This window comes from Dendrobates tinctorius, unplaced genomic scaffold (assembly GCF_039654945.1).
Source record: "Dendrobates tinctorius isolate UK_male_01 unplaced genomic scaffold, ASM3965494v1 ptg000045l, whole genome shotgun sequence".
Classification (NCBI taxonomy): domain Eukaryota; kingdom Metazoa; phylum Chordata; class Amphibia; order Anura; family Dendrobatidae; genus Dendrobates; species Dendrobates tinctorius.
In genome coordinates, this window is record NW_027361713.1 from 1 (window position 1) to 18,470 (window position 18,470).

Sequence of the window (18,470 nt, forward strand, 5' to 3'; positions counted from 1 at the left end):
TCTTCTCTTCCTTCTTCTTCTTCCTTCTTCCTTCTCCTTCTTCCTTCTTCTTCTTCCTACTTCCTCTTCCCTTCTTCCCTTCTTCTTCCCCTTCTTTCTTCCTTCTTCTTCCCTTCTTCTTCCTCCTTCTTCCTTCTTCTTTCTTCTTTCTTCTTCTTCCTCTTTTCTCCTTCTTCTTCTTCCTTCTTTTCTTCCTTCTTTCATCCTCTTCTTCGTCCTTCTTCGTCCTTCTTCTTCTTCCTTTCTTCCTCCTCCTTCTTCTCCTTCCTTCTTTCTTCTTCCTTCTTCTTCCTCTTCTCTTCTTCCTTCTTCTTCTTCCTTCTTCTTCTTCTTCTTCTTCTTCTTCTTCTTCTTCTTCTTCCCTTCTTCTTCCTTCTTCTTCTTCCTTCTTCTTCCCTTCTTCTCTTCTTCTCTTCCTTCCTTCTCCTTCCTTCCTTCTTCTTCCTTCTTCTTTCCTTCTTCCTTCCTTCTTTCCTTCTTCCTCCTTCTTTTTCCTTCTTCCTTCCTTCTTTTCCTTCTTCCTTCTTCCTCCTTCCTTCTTCTTCTTCTTCTTCTTCCTTCTTCTTCCTTCTTCCTTCTTCCTCTTCTCCTTCTTCTTCCTTCTTCTTCCTCCTTCTGTCCTCTTCTTCTTCTCTTCCTTCTTGTTCTTCCTTCTTCCTTCTTCCTTTTTCCTTCTTCCTTCTTCTTTCTTTCTTCCTTCTTCCTCCTTCTCTTCCTCCTTCTTCTTCCTCCTTCTCTTTCTCTTCTTCTTCCTCCTTCTCTTCCTCCTTCTTCTTCCTCCTTCCTCCTCCTCCCTCCTTCTTCATCTTCCTTCTTCTTCCTTCTTTTCCTTCTTCCTTCTTCTTCTTCCTTCTTCTTCTTCCTCTTCTTCTTCCCTCCTTCTTCTTCTTCCTCCTTCTCTCTCTTCTTCCTTCTCCTTCTTCTTCCTTCTCCTTCTTCCTCTTCTTCCTCTTCCTCTTCTTCCTCTTCTTCCTTCTTCTTCCTTCTTCTTCTTGTCTTCTGCCTTCTTCCTTCTTCTTCCCCTTCTTCGCTTCCTTCTTCTTCCTTCTTCCTTCTTCTTCCTTCTTCCTTCCTTCTACTCTTCTTCCTCTTCTTCCTCTCTTCTTCTTCCCCTTCTTCTTCCTTCTCCTCTCTTCTTCCTTCCTTCTTCTTCTTCTTCTCCTTCTTCTTCCTTCCTTCTTCCTTCTTCTTCCTTCTTCTTCCTCCTTCCTCCTTTCTTCCTTCTTCTTCCTTCCTTCCTCCTTCTTCTTCCTTCTTCTTCCTTCTTCTTTCCTCCTCCTTCTTCCTCCTTCTTCCTTCCTTCTTCCTTCTTCTTCTTTCCTTCTTCTTCCTTCTTCTTCTTCTTCTTCTCTTCCTTCTTCTTCCTCCTTCTTCTTCCTTCTTCTTCCCCTTCTCCTTCTTCCTCTTCTTCTTCTTCCTTCTTTTCTTCTTCTTCTTCTCCTTCTTCTTCTTCTTCCTTCTTCTTCCTCCTTCTTCCTCCTCCTCTTCCTTCTTCATCTTCCTTCTTCTTCTTTTCCTTCTTCTTCTTCTCCTTCCTCCTCTTCCTTCTTCCTCTCCTTCTTCCTCTTCCTTCTTCCCTTCTTCTTCCCTCTTCTTCTTCTTCCTTCTTCCTCCTTCTTCTTCCTTCTTCTTCTTCTTCTTCCTCCTTCTTCTTCCTCTTCTTCCTCCTCCTTCTTCCTCCTTCTTCTTCTTCTTTCTTCTTCCTTCTTCTTCTTTCTTCTTCTTCTTTCTTCTTCTCCTTCCTCCTTCCTTCTTTCTTCTGCCTTCTTCTTTCTTCTTCTTCTTCTTTCTTCTCCTTCTTCCTTCTTCTTCCTTCTTCTTCCTTCTACTATCTTCTTCTTCCCCCTTCTTCCCCCTTCTTCTTCCCCTTCTTCTTCCTCCTTCTTCCTCCTTCTCTTCCTCCTTCTTCCTTCTCTCTCCTTCTTCCTTCTTCCTCCTTCTTCCTTCTTCTTCCTTCTTTTCTTCTTCCTTCTTTTTCTTCCTTCTTCTTCCTTCTTCGTCCTTCTTCCTTCTTTTTCTTCCTTCTTCTTCCTTCTTCGTCCTTCTTCTTCGTCCTTCTTCTTCCTTCTTCTTCCTCCTTCTTCCTCCTCCTTCTTCTCCTTCCTTCTTTCTTCTTCCTTCTTCTTTCTTCTTTCTTCTTCTTCCTTCTTCTTCTTTCTTCTTCTTCCTTCTTCTTCTTTCTTCTTCTTCCTTCTTCTTCTTTCTTCTTCTTCCTTCTTCTTCCTTCTTCTTCTTCCTTCTTCTTCCTTCTTCTTCTTCCTTCTTCTTCCTTCTTCTTCTTCCTTCTTCTTCCTTCTTCTTCTTCCTTCTTCTTCCTTCTTCTTCCTTCTTCTTCTTCCTTCTTCTTCCTTCTTCTTCCTTCTTCTTCTTCCTTCTTCCTTCTTCCTTCCTTCCTTCTTCTTCCTTCCTTCTTTTTCCTTCTTCCTTCCTTCTTTTTCCTTCTTCCTTCCTTCTTTTTCCTTCTTCCTTCCTTCTTTTTCCTTCTTCCTTCCTTCTTTTTCCTTCTTCCTTCTTCTCCTTCCTTCTTCTTTCTTCTTCCTTCTTCCTTTTTCTTCTTCCATCTTCTTCCGTCTTCTTCCTCCTTCTGTCTTCCTCCTTCTTCCTTCTTCTTCCTTCTTGTTCTTCCTTCTTCCTTCTTCCTTTTTCTTCTTCCTTCTTCTTTCTTCTTCCTTCTTCCTCCTTCTTCTTCCTCCTTCTTCCTCCTCCTTCTTCCTCCTTCTTCTTCCTCCTTCTTCTTCCTCCTTCTTCTTCCTCCTTCTTCTTCCTCCTTCTTCTTCCTCCTTCTTCTTCCTCCTTCTTCTTCCTCCTTCTTCTTCCTCCTTCTTCTTCCTCCTTCTTCTTCCTCCTTCTTCTTCCTCCTTCTTCTTCCTCCTTCTTCTTCCTCCTTCTTCCTCCTCCTCTTCCTTCTTCCATCTTCCTTCTTCTTCCTTCTTTTTCCTTCTTCCTTCTTCTCCTTCCTTCTTCCTTCTTCCTTCTTCTTCTTCTTCCTCCTTCTTCCTTCTTCTTCCTTCTTCTTCTTCCTTCTTCCTTCTTCTTCCCTCTTCTTCCTTCTTCTTCCTTCCTTCTTCCTTCTTCCTTCTTCTTCCTTCTTCTTCCCTCTTCTTCCTTCTTCCTCCTTCTTCTTCCTTCTTCCTCCTTCTTCTTCCTTCCTTCTTCCTTCTTCTTCCTTCTTCCTCCTTCCTCCTTCTTCCTTCTTCTTCCTCCTTCCTCCTTCTTCTTCCTTCTTCTTCCTTCTTCTTCTTCCTTCTTCTTCCTTCTTCTTCTTCCTTCTTCTTCTTCCTTCTTCCTTCTACTATCTTCCTTCTTCCCCCTTCTTCTTCCTCCTTCTTCTTCCTTCTTCTTCCTCCTTCTTCTTCCTTCTTCTTCCTCCTTCTTCCTTCTTCCTTCTTTTTCTTCCTTCTTCCTTCTTCCTTCTTCTTCCTTCTTCCTTCTTCTTCCTCCTTCTTCCTCCTCCTCTTCCTTCTTCCATCTTCCTTCTTCCTTCTTTTTCCTTCTTCTTCTTCCTCCTTCCTCCTTCTTCCTTCTTCCTCCTTCTTCCTCCTTCTTCCTTCTTCCTTCTTCTTCCCTCTTCTTCCTTCCTTCTTCTTCCTCCTTCTTCTTCCTCCTTCTTCTTCCTCCTTCTTCTTCCTCCTTCTTCTTCCTCCTTCTTCTTCCTCCTTCTTCTTCCTCCTTCTTCCTCCTCCTTCTTCCTCCTTCCTTCTTCTTCCTTCCTTCTTCCTTCTTCTTCTTCCTTCTTCTTCCTCCTTCTTCCTCCTCCTTCTTCCTCCTCCTTCCTTCTTCTTTCTTCTTCCTTCGTCCTTCTTCTTCTTCCTCTTTCTTCTTTCTTCTTTCTTCTTCCTTCTCCTTCCTCCCTCCCTTCTCCTTCCTCCCTCCCTCCCTTCTCCTTCCTCCCTCCCTCCCTTCTCCTTCCTCCCTCCCTCCCTTCTCCTTCCTCCCTCCCTCCCTTCTCCTTCCTCCCTCCCTCTCTTCTCCTTCCTCCCTCCCTCTCTTCTCCTTCCTCCCTCCCTCTCTTCTCCTTCCTCCCTCCCTTCTGGTCTTACAAGCATGCAGAGCAGAAAGCTCTGCAGACTTCCACCTGTGTGAGGCAACACAGGGCCAAGTGGAGCCAAAAGGCCTGGCACCCCTCAGCGTACATGGCGGTGCAGTCGTCCATGGCAGCAGGTCTAGTAGGTGGATCGTCTTGTTTCCCGGGTGCGTTCTGTTATGTGTACGCTGAACATTAAAGAGACTTTGCTTTGAACTTTGCTGGGTCACTGCCTCATCACTGCACAGTGTGGCTGCCGCTGCACTACATATGGTTGAGAATTCAGACAGTATGAACTGAGGCATACCACAAGGCGTGCTGCATGTCAGTGCTCAAGCCTGCTGGAAAAAATGGAGGATCTTTTGAAGCAGTTGGTCCTCACTCAGCAGTGGCATCAGGAGCAGCTACACTTTCAGTGGCAGCGGCAAGAGGCACTGCAGTTGCAGCAGCAAGAGCTGCTATATCGGCAGGAGCAGAAAATGAACGAGCTGATCTTGTAGCAGATGGCGGCTCTGCGAGAGCCGGTGCAAATTCCGGACCGCGCTGAGAAAGAGAAGTACTGAGGGCGATGTTGAAGCGTTCCTCCAGAAGGCATACCTGGACCTCAGTCGGGAGGATGGCCTGGACTATGAGAAGCTGAGAGGTGAGATCCTTGTCCGAATGGGAGAGGTCATTTTTTCCACACCATATGGGGACATTAAACATATCGTGGGAGTGTGAAGACCCTTCCTTATGGGACTGTGTTAGGAAGAGACTTGCCCCTGTTCTGGACCCTATGGGAGACCAGGGATACCTGTCATAAGGGTCGCCAACCTAGGGACATCGTGTAACCCCGATAGGTTTCCCCTAGAGGTATTGGCAGGAGAGTCGAGGAGTGCGCAGGCGCTGGACCTCTCTGACCTTGTCCGGCGCCTGCGCACTGCAGTACTTTGCTCTGCCCTCAACTGGGCAGGAGCGCGATGCCGGGGAGCGACGATGCAAGCAGGAGGACTTCGTCGCAAGAAGATGTGAGACGTCTGACTTGGACCTGCGACACCCATCGGACCGGACTGCACCAGACCGCATGTGAGTATAAAAAAATGTATTTTTCTTATCTTGCAGGTTGGACCCCGGGGCCTTATCTACAGCATTATAGAATGCTGTAGATAAGCCCTGAAAGGCGGTGGACACATCTTATAGCGGCCAAAAGAGATGACAGCTTCCCTTTAACTAAGTACCTTATTTTATTTTCATTCACTATTGCTATTTGTTTACCGCAGGGTATTTGATCACTTTGCTTTTATCTTAGGTTTTGTTTGTTTAGTTGCTAGTGTGAACATGCCCCTACACACTGGATGCATACCATCTTATGTCCCAGTTTGTTTTTCCCTTATGTTCTCAAGCAAACCTCTGAGGCATCCATAGACCAGTAATTATTCTGAGAATAAATTACTCACAGACTCACTTTACTAATTATCTGTCTTCTGGAGGCAATTGGTCACTCAGGATTTTATTTAGGGTTATCAGACTATTGGGTGCTTAATACAAATGAAAACCATTCATAATTTCCTTTACACATCACAAATACATGCTACATTGTGTAGCTATATTATATAAAATCGCAATAAAATACATTTATGTTTGAGTATGACGGGAAAAAATGTGGGAAAGTTCACAGGGTATGAATACTATTTTAAGGCACTCTATGTATATTTTATTTTCACACTATCGATCTAATGGTCCATTTTTAATTTCTTTCAGAACAGCAAACCACACATCTTTACTGTTGCAGAACAAGCATACCGAAATGTCCAAAACCGGATAAATCCCATAAACCAGTCTATTATTGTTACTGGAGAAAGTGGAGCAGGAAAGGTAAGAAAAAAATAAATAAAATAACTTTAAGGCTGTGTGCACACGGTGCGGATTCTGCTGCGTTTCTGCAGCGGTTTTGCCCCTGCGGAAACGCAGCAGTTCCGCTGACAAAGTACAGTACAATGAAACCCTATGGGGTTTCAAAAACGCTGTGCTCACGGTGCGTTTTTTTCCGCTTTTTGCTGCGGTTTACAAACCGCAGCATGTCAGTTGTTTGGGCGGTTTCCGCAGCGGTTTCACACCTTTAACATAGTAGAGGTGTGAAACCGCAGGGCAAAACCACAGACCAAATCGCAGGAAAACCGCAGGTCACTTTACCGCAGGTGAATCTCCAGCGTGTGCACATAGCCTTAAAGGGGTTTTATGAAATATATTTATTAGCAGGCATTGACTGTGATAATGTATTAAGATAACTTAACCTTTCATTTGCCCCGCTGTGCCAGTGCTGTGACCGAGGTGGTATTGACTTTGTTTACTTAGTTCAAGGTACTTCTGCATCCAAATACTAGCCTTGCCATGCTGGCATGTACAACACAAGACTGGTAAGACTCATTGTTGGATGTAGCAGTCACGTGAATAAAGTACTTCACATTGATAGCAGCAGGGCGGTCTGTCACGAGTGTGTCAGAGGCTGCAGACAGTCGCACTTCATCTAGCTGCAGAATGTCTCAGCGGTTGGCTTTGCAGACTCCTTCCTAGTCTTTCTGAATTTAGGACCCAGTGGCAACCTCCCCCAGCTGTATTTGACACACCTGGACTAGAGTGTTTATAACTCCCAGCTGGCTGCTGGGAGTTGCCTGTGATATTTCCATTTCCCTGTTGAGGCTTGGAGCTTTAGCAGTCGGCTATCTTCCTCTTTGGTGTTTGGAGGATGTCTGTGTTTCTCTCTGAGTCTACTCAAGCTAAGAATTTCCCTTGTTTGTGTACCCCATCAGTCTTTTGTGGTAGTGGGGATTGACTAGTGCATATCCTATCCTTCCCTATGCAGGGCTTATCGCCAGTGTCAGGCAGGGGCTAGGTATCCTGCTCAGCGATAGGTGCGGAACCTATATATAGGGACGCTTAGGGCAGACAGGGTAACATTAGATCTGTCTAGGAGTCTCCACTTCACCTCCCCTGCCCTAATGTTGGGTTCCCTTCTCCTTATCCCTTGGTGTTGCACTAAGTCTTTACTACACTGTGCGTGACGTGGTCAGGGACAACCATGGTTGCAGTGTTGGCATGATTTGAAAAGGACAATTAGAAAGGAGTGTGATGGTCAATACACTTGGCATACTGTATTTTTTTGGACTATAAGACGCAGAGGACTATAAGACACGCCAAGGTTTTAAAGAATGAAATTAGGAAAAAAAGCATGCAAAAAATGTGGTCAATTCTGTACTTAATATTCACTATCCTGGTATATATGGAACCCCTTATCCCCATCCTGATACACATGGCTCCCTCATCCCTACCCTTGTATGCATGGCCCCCTCATCCCTATCCTGGCAGGAATGATTGCCTTCATCCCTATGCTGGTATGCAGGGCCCCCATCTCGTCCTAGTATGTATGGCCCCATCCCTATTCTGGTATGCTTGGCCCTCATACCGGTCCTGGTATGCATGGGCCCCATCAGAAAATATTAAAAAATAAATAAATTACGCTTACCTTCCCGGCGCTCTCTCGCAGCATATTGTTCAGATGCCAGCAACTTTATACTTGTAAGCATCACATGGCAGAGCCCAGCTGCCAGAAAACTCACTGCTATGCACGCTGGGACTGTGTGCGCAGAGAGCAGTGAGTATTAATTATTTATTGCTGTCCAGTAACGCACAGTGTCAGTCGCTGGCTTCCTGCAGCCGCCGGGCGATCACGTGTGCCGCTACTTAAGAGATGTGAATATTCACGTCTCTGAGTCAGGAAGCTGGCGGCTGACACTGTGCTACTGAACAGCATTGAATACTCGCTGCTCTTTGCTCTCACAGTCCCGACGTGCAGAGCAGTGAGTATTCCGGCAGCTGCCCTTCGGCTTGCAAGCAGCCCATGAAGTCCCTGCGCTGCTTACAAACATATAGCAGCTGCTGACACAGGAACAAGATGCTGCAAGGAAGCACCGGGAAGGTAGGGTGTTATGGTTTGTTTTGGTTTTTATTTAAGTTTTCTGATGACGCCATGTATACCAGGATGAGTTTGGGGCAAATCATAAGGATGGAGCATTGCATACCGGGCCGGAGTTGGGGGCCAATCATACCAAGACGCTATTATAGAGAAATGAATATTCATTGCCCTCCACACACATGGGCGTGGAATGCAGTGAATATTCCTTTCTCTTTAACAGCGGACACAGGAGTTAGTCACAGCAGCCAGCTCCTGCCTCCTGTGACCCACTGCTCCGGCGATGCCAGTCCCCCACCACTGCCAGAGTCGGTACATCCGGACTATGAGGCGCACCCCCCCCCATTTTCCTCCACATTTTTTAAGGAAAAAAGTGCGTCTTATAGTCTGAAAAATACTGTAATTGTTAGGAAGGTTTAAATCTATAATGTGCCTTTCGGCTCTCTACTGGAGCTCCCTACATTCCCATTCCCCTGCATCTAATAAAATCAAATTATGTCAGTATTCATTTGCCACTAAAGGGAGCTCACAGCATGCAATATAGTTCAAGCATAAAACGTTATGTTACAAGATCCCCACTGGCAGCTACAGACAGAAAATATCATTTAAGTCTAAGGCCTTGCAGAAAAAACTTTGTGGACATAATACCAAAATCTAGCTTGGCTTACCAATAAAAAGCTAAATAATGCAACTAACAGGAATAATGAAAGAAAATTTGGACACCTTTATACAGGGCCTCTCCTGCCATGAGCCAGTTGGCAGCGGCCAGTCGCAGAGTATCAGACAGCGTTGTGAGGATCACAGCCCTGGGCATGAGGAGACCTCACCAGTGCCTACTTTATTTATGGATGTGCGTCCTCAGATGCGCATTCAGTTAAACATTATTGTAGAGCAGAGAGCCACTGACTCACTGCCCCTAAATACCTCTACAGGCTATTGGCCTATCAGTGGCAGCTGACGTCTGTCTCGCTTTTCTGGTCAGTGCAATGACATTACTGTGCTGACTTCAACAGGCAATGGAGGGGGATGAAAGAGCTGTTTGTCTTAGGCCTGTTTCACACTTCAGTTTTTTCAAATCAGTCAAAATCCGCCAAAAAGTGAAAATGGCGGTTCTGCTAAAAATGTGTAAAAACGGATGCCAGCTGATGGTATGGATCCGTTTTTTGACGGATCCGCTATACGGATTTTTGTACGGATCCTTAAAAAAACGGATCCGTTACATCCGCTGGCATCCGTTTTTTCCATCCGTTGGTTCCGTTTTCTGACAGATCTGTTTTTCCACACCTCCAAAATGGGATGCTCCCAAATATGATTGGCTCTTGGAAAATGCTCCCAAATGTGATTGGATACTGGAAACTAGGGAAAACTATATCTATGGTGTTGTAAAACAATATCTTTGAAAGGTTTTTGAGTGGTGGCAGAGATGGAAGGGGTCATTGCAAGTATTAACAGCTTCTGTGTGGAATTTGATCTTCACTGCAATCGGTTGGCAATTATTGCTCTCCAGAGGGAGAAAAGAAGACTGCGAATCCTGCGTCTGAGGAAGAGACGACAGCAGTGGATTCATCCGATAAATGCACAGAGATTTACCCTTGGCGTGTTTTCTACACTGCATCTGGAGTTGAAGGATAACCCAGACAAGTTCTTCAACTACATTATGTGCGCATGAAGCAGGACTTGTTCGAGATATTGGTGGAGCGTAAATCTGTAAAATGCACACCTACATGCGGTTTTCTGTATCACCGGCGGAGCGTTTGATGGTGACCCTTCGGTAAGTTATCTATTTTTTAAAAGGTTTCAGATTCTGCAGACTTTTATTGTTATTTTATGGCTTGTAGTTTGTATTAATTTTACTTTTTTTACCAGATTCCTGGCAACTGGAGAATCATTCACCTCCCTCCATTACCAGTTCCAGCTTGGGATTTCAACAATATCTGGAATTGTCCTACAGATCTGCCGGGCGTTGTGGGATTGTCTACACGAGGAATACATCCCACAGCCAACACAGGAGAGGTGGCTGGAGATTGCCGACAACTTTCAACAAATCTGCCAGTTTCCAAATTGCGTTGGTGCTGTGGATGGGAAGCATATTAGGATTGTGAAACCCATTGGATCTGGTTCAGAATTTTACAACTACAAGAAATTCTTTTCAATTATACTTATGGCCATTGCAGATGCAAAATGCAAATTTATTGCCATGGACATTGGTGCATATGGGCGTTCAAATGATTCTCAGGTCTTCAAGATGTCCGCAATGGGCCGTCGTTTGTATGGAGACAATTTCGATTTCCCACCTCCAAGACCACTCCCTGGAACAACAGGCCCACCAATGCCATTTGTGTGTGTTGGTGATGACGCATTTCAGCTGTCCAAACACCTCAAGCAATATGGTAGTCGTGCATTGACACACAGCAAAAAAATATTTAACTATCGATTGACCAGAGCGCGCAGAGTGGTGGAGTGCGCTTTTGGGATTTTAACTGCAAAATGGAGAGTGCTTTTAACGGCCATAAAAATGAAAACTGACACTGTGGATGAGGTGGTGAAGGCGTGTGTTATCCTGCACAACTTTGTACTTTCAAGGGAACCTGTTTCCATGGAAGAAAATCTTTCTGAAACCACCTTGTGGGATTATCAGCAGCCAACTGTTCGGAGTACTGGGTCAGTGGCAAGAATGAGGGACACATTTGCAGATTATTTTCTGTCACCAGAAGGAAGAGTGGAGTGGCAAGATGACAAGGTATAATTTTTTTTTTTTTTTTTTTTTTGTTACCAAGGTTCCTTTTTTGGATAAGAAAAACTTTAGTAATTTTTCCTTTTTTAGTTTTGATACCTTTACACAATTTGTGTGTAATAACAGTGTTGTGTTTTATTACCTGCATACCACCAGTGTAATTTACCAAGTGTTGTGTATTTGTTTCTGTACCCCACCGGTGTACTTTGAAATGTTACCATGTGTTGTGTATTTGTATCTGTACACCACCGGGTTACTTTGAAATGTTACCATGTGTTGTGTATTTGATTCTGTACACCACCGGTGTACTTCAACCTTTTACCAAGAACTTAAGAAAAAAAGGAAAATACACAATAAAAATCTTTTAAAACAGAAACATGTTTATTTTGCAATATTTTTTTTGAAAAATATAGAATTTTTATTAATTTTGATAAAAATGTTATTTTTGTTTTTGAGAACTTTTTTTTATTATAAAATTACATATCACATTACATAGGCCAATATTGTTCGGTGCAGATATCATTGGAGGGGTTAACAGGGTTGACCACATCGTGGGGGGGGGGACTGGGAAGGGAGTTGGTGAGGATCAGAAGTGGAAGGGGGGGTTGAAAACATGAGGATGGGACGGGAGTTGATGTACAGAGGAGGTTTGTGGAGACATTGAAGGTGTGTGTGGGGGTGGGTATGGTGAGGGCATTGGGGTATAATGCAATGGGGAAGGAAGGTACTGGGAAGAATGGAATGGGGAACTAGAGAAAGGAGAGGGAGTGGTAGGAGGATGGATGGTGGTGGAATGATGGACAGAGGGAGGATGGACAGAGGGAGGATGTGATGGAATAGGTGCATGGGTAGAATGGGATGACTCGGAGAGTACATCCACTAGAGCATTGTGACAGGCTTGCATCACATGCATCTGCTGGTGAGTACTTAAACCTTCCATTTGCCAGACAACTGACTGAAAAAAAATGTCTCGGCGTCTGGTTTGACGCTGCATTCATCCGTTCCATGTAGCTTCTGAATTCCATGATACTTTGATTGATCATGTTCAACCCAGAAGCTAACTGTTGTCCATAAGTGTGGAAACCATTCTGGACGGATGAGTTCAGACTCAAACAGTCAGACAAGGTCATCCTTTCCTGACATCTCAGAGGCTGCTGACCAGAACCAAAAGTTGGTCGAGATGTTGCGGCAGTGTCAGAGGGGTGGGGTAAAGGGTACTGTAAGTTGCCACCAGCAGCTTCATGTGATGAAGTCTGCCCTGCTGCTGCAGTGCTGGTGGAGGGGATAGAGGGACGAGACAAGAGGGAAGGTAGAGAGGGGTCGGATACCTCGATATGGTCACCGGTCGCGGTCTCCGAAGGGATCACTCCAGAGGGAGGCAACTGAGAAGCAGGCTCCAGAGTGCTACAGACGGTGCTAAAAAAATGGGAAAAAAAATATATTAATATATTTATATTTCATTTAACATTGCTGAAAAAAAAATAGGTTAAACATGTAAACATTTGTACTACAGAAATGGTGTGTGTAATATATTTACCTTCTGCTCACCATCGTTGACCGGAGGAACGACAGGGCTCTGTAATGTTTATACGGGGTGCTCCTGCGTCCTCCCGATCCACTCGGGGCCTGCATCTCCTTGTTGAAGTCCCTCTTGAAGCGATCCCTGAGCGACCGCGCCACCGTATGATAACCCTGTCACCTGTGAAGGAAAAAAAAAAAGGGGTTAGTATTCAACACTTCACATGCTGTAATACAAGTTACTGAAATTGGAATACTTACGCACAAAATCCCTGGCCCTCGCATCAAGCTCCTCCCAGTTCTCTACAACCTCCGAACACACCTCATCCCAGAGCCGTCGGGTGGTTAGTTGGTCGGCATGGTAGCGGTTTGCCATGTTCCACAGCGGCTCCCGTGGTTGGACAACCTCAATGAGGGTGTCCACATCTATTACGACACCCTCTTCCACATGTCTGTGGGGAGCACGCTGTGAAACCTGTGAAGAAAAAAAACAAAACAAAAAAAAAATTATTACATTCAAACACATGAGGTTCATTAATCAATCACCAAAATAAAGGGTTACTTACCGTTCGCCGACCACCAGAGGCATCACCTCGATGACGCTGGGATGTCCTTGGAGTCGCTCTAGTGCGGGCACCGGATTCTGAAGACTGTAAAAAAAAAAATATATATTTTGGGGTTGGATGGATGCGTAGTTATTGTGTGTGCTGCAATGAATGTTTGTGTTGGGTGTTGCATTATGTATGTATGTATGTATGTGAGTTTTTGTATCTGCTTAACTTACACTCTGCGTGCTCCCTCCTTGCATCTCTCCACCCTGCATGTCTCCTCCTGGATGCTCCTCAGATTCAGGTTCCTGTGAATACATAATACATGCATATATTGTTAAAAAAATAAACCTGTAAAATAAGAGTTAAAAAAAAAAAAAAATTATATAACCTCAATTTGCTGGTGCTGTGAGGGGGAGCTCCCAGAAGAAGACATTTCTCCCAAACTGCTGCGGCCTAGCTGGCGGGTTTCTGCTGCGGCCTTGCTGGTGTTGCTTCCTGAATGGATCTGCAAGTATAAAAGACACTTGTAAAACTGCTATAGAAAGGATCAGAAAAAGCTTTCAGGTCAATATACTTACAGGGAAAATAGATGTGGTTGCTGACTTCTGTTGCTGCGGCCTAGCTCGCGGGTTTCTGCTGCGGGTTTGCTGACATTGCTTCCTGAACGGATCTGCAAGTATAAAAGACACTTGTAAAGCTACTATACAAAGGATCAGAAAAAGCTTTCAGGTCAATATACTTACAGGGAAAATAGATGTGGTTGCTGACTTCTGTTGCAGTGGCTTAGGCCTGTTTCACACTTCAGTTTTTTGTGTCAGTTAAAATCCGCCAAAAAGGCGGAAAGCGGATCCGTTCCTAACTGATGTGAATGGATGCCACCGGATCCGTTTTTTGACGGATACGCGAATGAAGAATTTTCAAGGAACCGCTGCCCGGGAAGGAGAGAGAGAGAATTTTTTTTTCTCTGTCCGCCAGAAATGATTTCAGGGTTAAATTTCCTCCTGACTTCATTCCTCCGGGCATGCGCTCTATAAAAATGCGGATCCTGCAGTACAAAAAGCGTTACATGGTCCGTCCAGGCATCTCGGCGGACGCAAAAAAATTGACGGATCCGCAAAAAAACGGATCCAACGGATGGCCATCCGTCAAGATCCGCCGGTAATGCAAGTCAATGGGGAAAAAAACGGATCCGCCTAAAAAATGGCGGATCCGTTTTTTTTGCAAAAACGGCGGATTTTGACTGATGGTCAAAAACGGAAGTGTGAAACAGGCCTTAGCGGGTTTCTGCTGCAGGTATGCTGGCGTTGCTACCTGAACGGATCTGAAAGTATAAAGATAATTTTAATAACATAAAAAAAATCTTCATTGGTATTAATGTGTGTAAATTCCCTGAAAATCTCTCACTGAGAGTGTAACCACACTGTGATTGCATGTGTGTAATTCCTGAGTATACCCACACTTTTAGTGTTTGCATGTGTGTAAATTCCCTTACAATCTCTCACTGACAGTATACCAATTGTTTTCATGTGTAAATTCCCCAAAAGTCTCACCGAGAGTATACCCAAGTGTTTTCATGTGTGTAAATTCCCCAAAAGTCTCACCGAGAGTATACCCAAGTGTTTCATGTGTGTAAATTCCCCCAAAACTCTCACCGAGAGTATACCCAAGTGTTTTCATGTGTGTAAATTCCCCAAAACTCTCACCGAGAGTAAACCCAAGTGTTTTCATGTGTGTAAATTCCCCAAAACTCTCACCGAGAGTATACCCAAGTGTTTTCATGTGTGTAAATTCCCTTACAATCTCTCACCGAGAGTATACCCAAGTGTTTTCTCCTTCGCCTCATTGGGGGACACAGATACTGTGGGTGTATGCTTCTGCCGCTAGGAGGCTGACACTAAGTGAAAAAATGAGGTTAGCTCCTCCTCCGCAGTATACACCCTCGCCCCTATTGCGGGCGGAAATCAGTTTTTTGCTTAGTGTCCTATGGAGGCACACACAGTCTGGATCTCTCCAGACTATTTTTTTCTAGTTTACTATGAAGATGAGACAGGGGCGACGGATCCTAGTGAAAGGGTCCGATCTCCCCAAACCATCAACGGGCGAACATGCGTTGAGTATCGTCTCCGCGTATACTTTCCCGCGCCGAGGGACATATCTGGGACTTTTCCCCAGACTTCTATTTTTGTTTGTTATTTTATGAAGATGAGACAGGGGCAACACATCCTATTGAAAGGATCCGATTTCCCCAAACCATCAGCGGGCGAGCACGTGCGAGTATCCCTCCACGTATCCTTTCCCGCGACGTGGGACATTATTCCAGACTTAGCCCTGTCCACCCCTAGGTATTGAAACCATGGGCTTGCACAGAGGCACAAGACAAGTCTGTGCGGCCCCCACTGCTCCACCAACGCTAGACGGCGGTGCTGCAAGGTGGCGGACGGTCCCTCTCCTCACCCCCTGAAGGGGTTAGATGGAGCTAGGGTGCCTGCACCGTCCTATTTTTTTATCAAAGACCCCTTCACATACCTGCGCTCAGGCTGAAGAGGATCATCGGTGAGGAGAGGGTCGGGGAGGGTTCCTGCGAAGATTTCGGGCTGGAGCCCACAGCCGCAGCGCCTCGCGGCGTCCTCTAGCCATGCAAGAGAGGGGCTGGATCCGTCAGGACAGGAACGCTGCGCCGGTCAGTAGCGGCACTTTTGGTACCACGCCCCCCCCCTGGTCGGGTAGGGGAAAAATTGAGGCCGCGGCCGGAAGTTCCGCCCTCGGGGCCGCGTGTCACTTCCGGCAGCCCGCCCCGCACTCAGGAAGGGACTCGATGCCTCAAAGTCGGCGGCGGTAAAAATCGAGGCCCCAGCTTCGGAGCACGGGCTAGGACGCAAAGTGGGAGTACCGCCCCTAGAGCGATTTTACAGGTTGGTGCGCGCTACAGATGTCGGCGTGCGATTTAAAGGAAGCATCGAGGTCGGGGGGGTGCAGGACTGGGGTAAGTGCTTCCCAAGAGGCCACGTTATAGGGAAAAACGAGGGGCTACCTCTTCCCCATATCCCCAGCAGCGGACAGATGCAGCATGTCCGAAAAAAGCAAAGACGCACACGTTCTTTTACGCGGCATGCATCTCTTGTCGGGCTGCGTTTCCGCGGGCGCAGAGCAAGCATTTATGCGAAGCCTGCGAATCCAAACGCGCCCAAGAGCCCTCCCCTGCGACCGCGACCAATGTGTCAAATCCCCCGGAGTGGGCCCGATCACTGTCACAGTACATGGCGTCGCTTGCGAGAGCAATAGAATCCCTTCAAGCCCCAGATAGTGGCAGGGACAGTGTCTCGCCGCCTTTAGAGGGAACCTCCACCTCACAGGAGCCTCCGGCCTGCAGGGGCTGCCCTCACTCCAGGCAGACTCGGGGGAAACGAATCCACACGGTGTCGCCCAGTCCATCCGGTGTCTTCGGCATCCGTAAGATCTGCTTCTCGCTCCGTGTCACCAGTGGTTGATAGCGAGCAGACCTCAGATTGCGACTCAGACGAGCCCATTGACCTGGACACTCCAGAGTCACGTGAAATAGTGGACAGCTTCATAGAAGCCATCAATCAGACCCTGGGGATTGAGGATGATACCGCAGCAGCTACGGGGCATAAAGTGGCATGTAAACGAGTGAAGCAGCTGCACAGAATTTTTTCCTCTCACCCTGAGTTTGAGGACATAGTGCAGCGGCACAGAGAACGTCCAAAACAGCATTTTTCTCGGGTTAAAGGGCACTCGAAACGCGTTATCCGTTTGCTCCGGACCTCCGTAAACAATGGATGGAATCCCCGATAGTGGATCCTCCGCTTTCACGCCTGGCCACTAAAGACCCTGTTATCTGTCCCTAGGGTTTCCTCAATTAAAGATCCCACGGACTGCCTTATTGAGAGCCTAGCTCGTTCAGTATATGAGGCGTCAGGGTCTGCACTCGCTCCCTCGTTCGCAGCAACTTGGGTAGCCAAGGCTATGATATCATAGTCAGAAACATTAAACAAGGTCGCGCAGGAGCAGGATCTACCTGCAGAGATCTCGGAGGTCACATGTCAGATGACGATAGCCAGAGATTATGTATTGAATGCGTCTTTGGATGCGGCCAGTTGCATTGCTGCCGCTAATGCAATCTCTATCTGAAGAGCCCTATGGTTGAGGACATGACGGGCCAATTCTACTTCCAAGAAGTCCTTGACTTCCCTGTCTTATCAGTGCGGCCGCCTATTTTTGGATCAACTTATCTCCGACTCCACAGGAGGAAAGAGCGGGTTTGTCCCTCAACAGACGGTTAAATCGTTTTTTCGTCACCCGGTTCAGGCACGTTTTTGGGCCTTTCGCAGTGCCACCGGCCATTCTAGGCCGGGCGTGACGGCATTGGTCAGGTGGTGGCCGCTACACAGCCTGAGCCTGGTCCGGGACCTGAATAGGAGACCGGTCCGGGGTCATGCGTTAAAAGACTCCGGGTGGACTACGGGGCCCAATTCCGCCACCTCAGGCCGCTACAATCAGGATAGGGAGCGGCAGGTCATATAGCACCAACCCATTGGGGAGAATGCGTGCTCAACAGGCCAGATCGAGGGGACCCAGATCCTAAGGATCATCGGCCAAATGACTCGAGGTCTTAACCAGATGACACCAGCAAAGTGGGCGGCCGCCTACTCTGTTTTCACCACGTCTGGGCCAACATCGCTCACGACGCATGGGTAAAAGAATTAATGTCCTCAGGTTACAAAATAGAATTTGTCAGATACCCTCCAAGATGTTTTTTTTCTTTCCCGTCTTCCCACGGTGGATACCCAGGTAAGGGCTCTATTGGGAGCCATCAAGTCGCTCCTGCACAACGGAGTCATTGTTCCAGTGCCGGAACACGGAAGAGCTCGGGGGTTTTATTCCAACCTTTTTGCGGTTCCCAAAAAGGATGGGTCTGTCAGGCCTGTTTTTGGACCTAAAGCTTCTGAACAAATTCATCAGGATCAGACATTTCCGGATGGAGCCTCCGTTCAGTCATAGCGGTCATGGAGCAGTGAGAATACTTGGCCTCAATTGACAGCCAGGACGCATTTCTGCATATTCCCATTTTTTCCTCCTCATCAGAGGCGGCTACGCTTCGCCATCAGCGTTCAGCATTTTCAGTTCGTAGCGCTACCCTTCTGGCTAGCCACGGCTCCCAGAGTGTTTACAAAAGTTATGGCAATTGTCAGGGCCACACTGCATTCTTGAGGCATAGTCGTCTTGCCTTATGTGGACGACCTCTTGGTCAAGGGCCCGTCAATACGGGCATGTGAGGAAGGTGTCAACATCACGCTAGATACTCTTGCCGCTTAGATGGTTGGTCAATGCAAAGAAATCATCCCTTGTGCCAGCTCAGAGGATCTCCTTCCTAGGAATGATCTTCGACACTTGCTGAAGGTTGATAATTCTCCCTCAGGAAAGGGCGCTAGTCTCCGGCAGGGAGTCCGGACACTACGCCAACCAGTCCCTCATACCATCCGATCCGCGATAAGGATCCTAGGGAAAATGGTGGCAGCAATCGAAGCGATACCTTTCGTCCAGTTCCATCCTTCACCCCCTGCAGCACGCCTTGTGTCAGCCTGGGACAAGAATCCTTTCACGCTCGATCGGCGGTGCAAACTGTCCTCTGAAGTCCGGCAGTTGCTCGGATGGTGGATAACCAGTTCCTCTCTG

At 46.6% G+C, this 18,470-nt stretch overlaps 1 protein-coding gene across 2 annotated transcripts in view; it reads left to right on the forward strand.

Moving 5' to 3' along the window:
• Positions 1 to 3,738: 3,738 nt before the first annotated feature.
• MYO19 (myosin XIX) overlaps positions 3,739 to 18,470 on the forward strand; it is a 338,653-nt gene continuing 323,921 nt past the window's right edge. Inside the window, exon 1 of one of the 2 annotated variants that reach the window (XM_073575566.1) lies at positions 3,739 to 5,878. The gene's annotated coding sequence lies outside the window, so the exon portion shown is untranslated. The remainder of the gene's footprint in view (positions 5,879 to 18,470) is intronic. The other variant, XM_073575565.1, reaches the window with a different exon arrangement.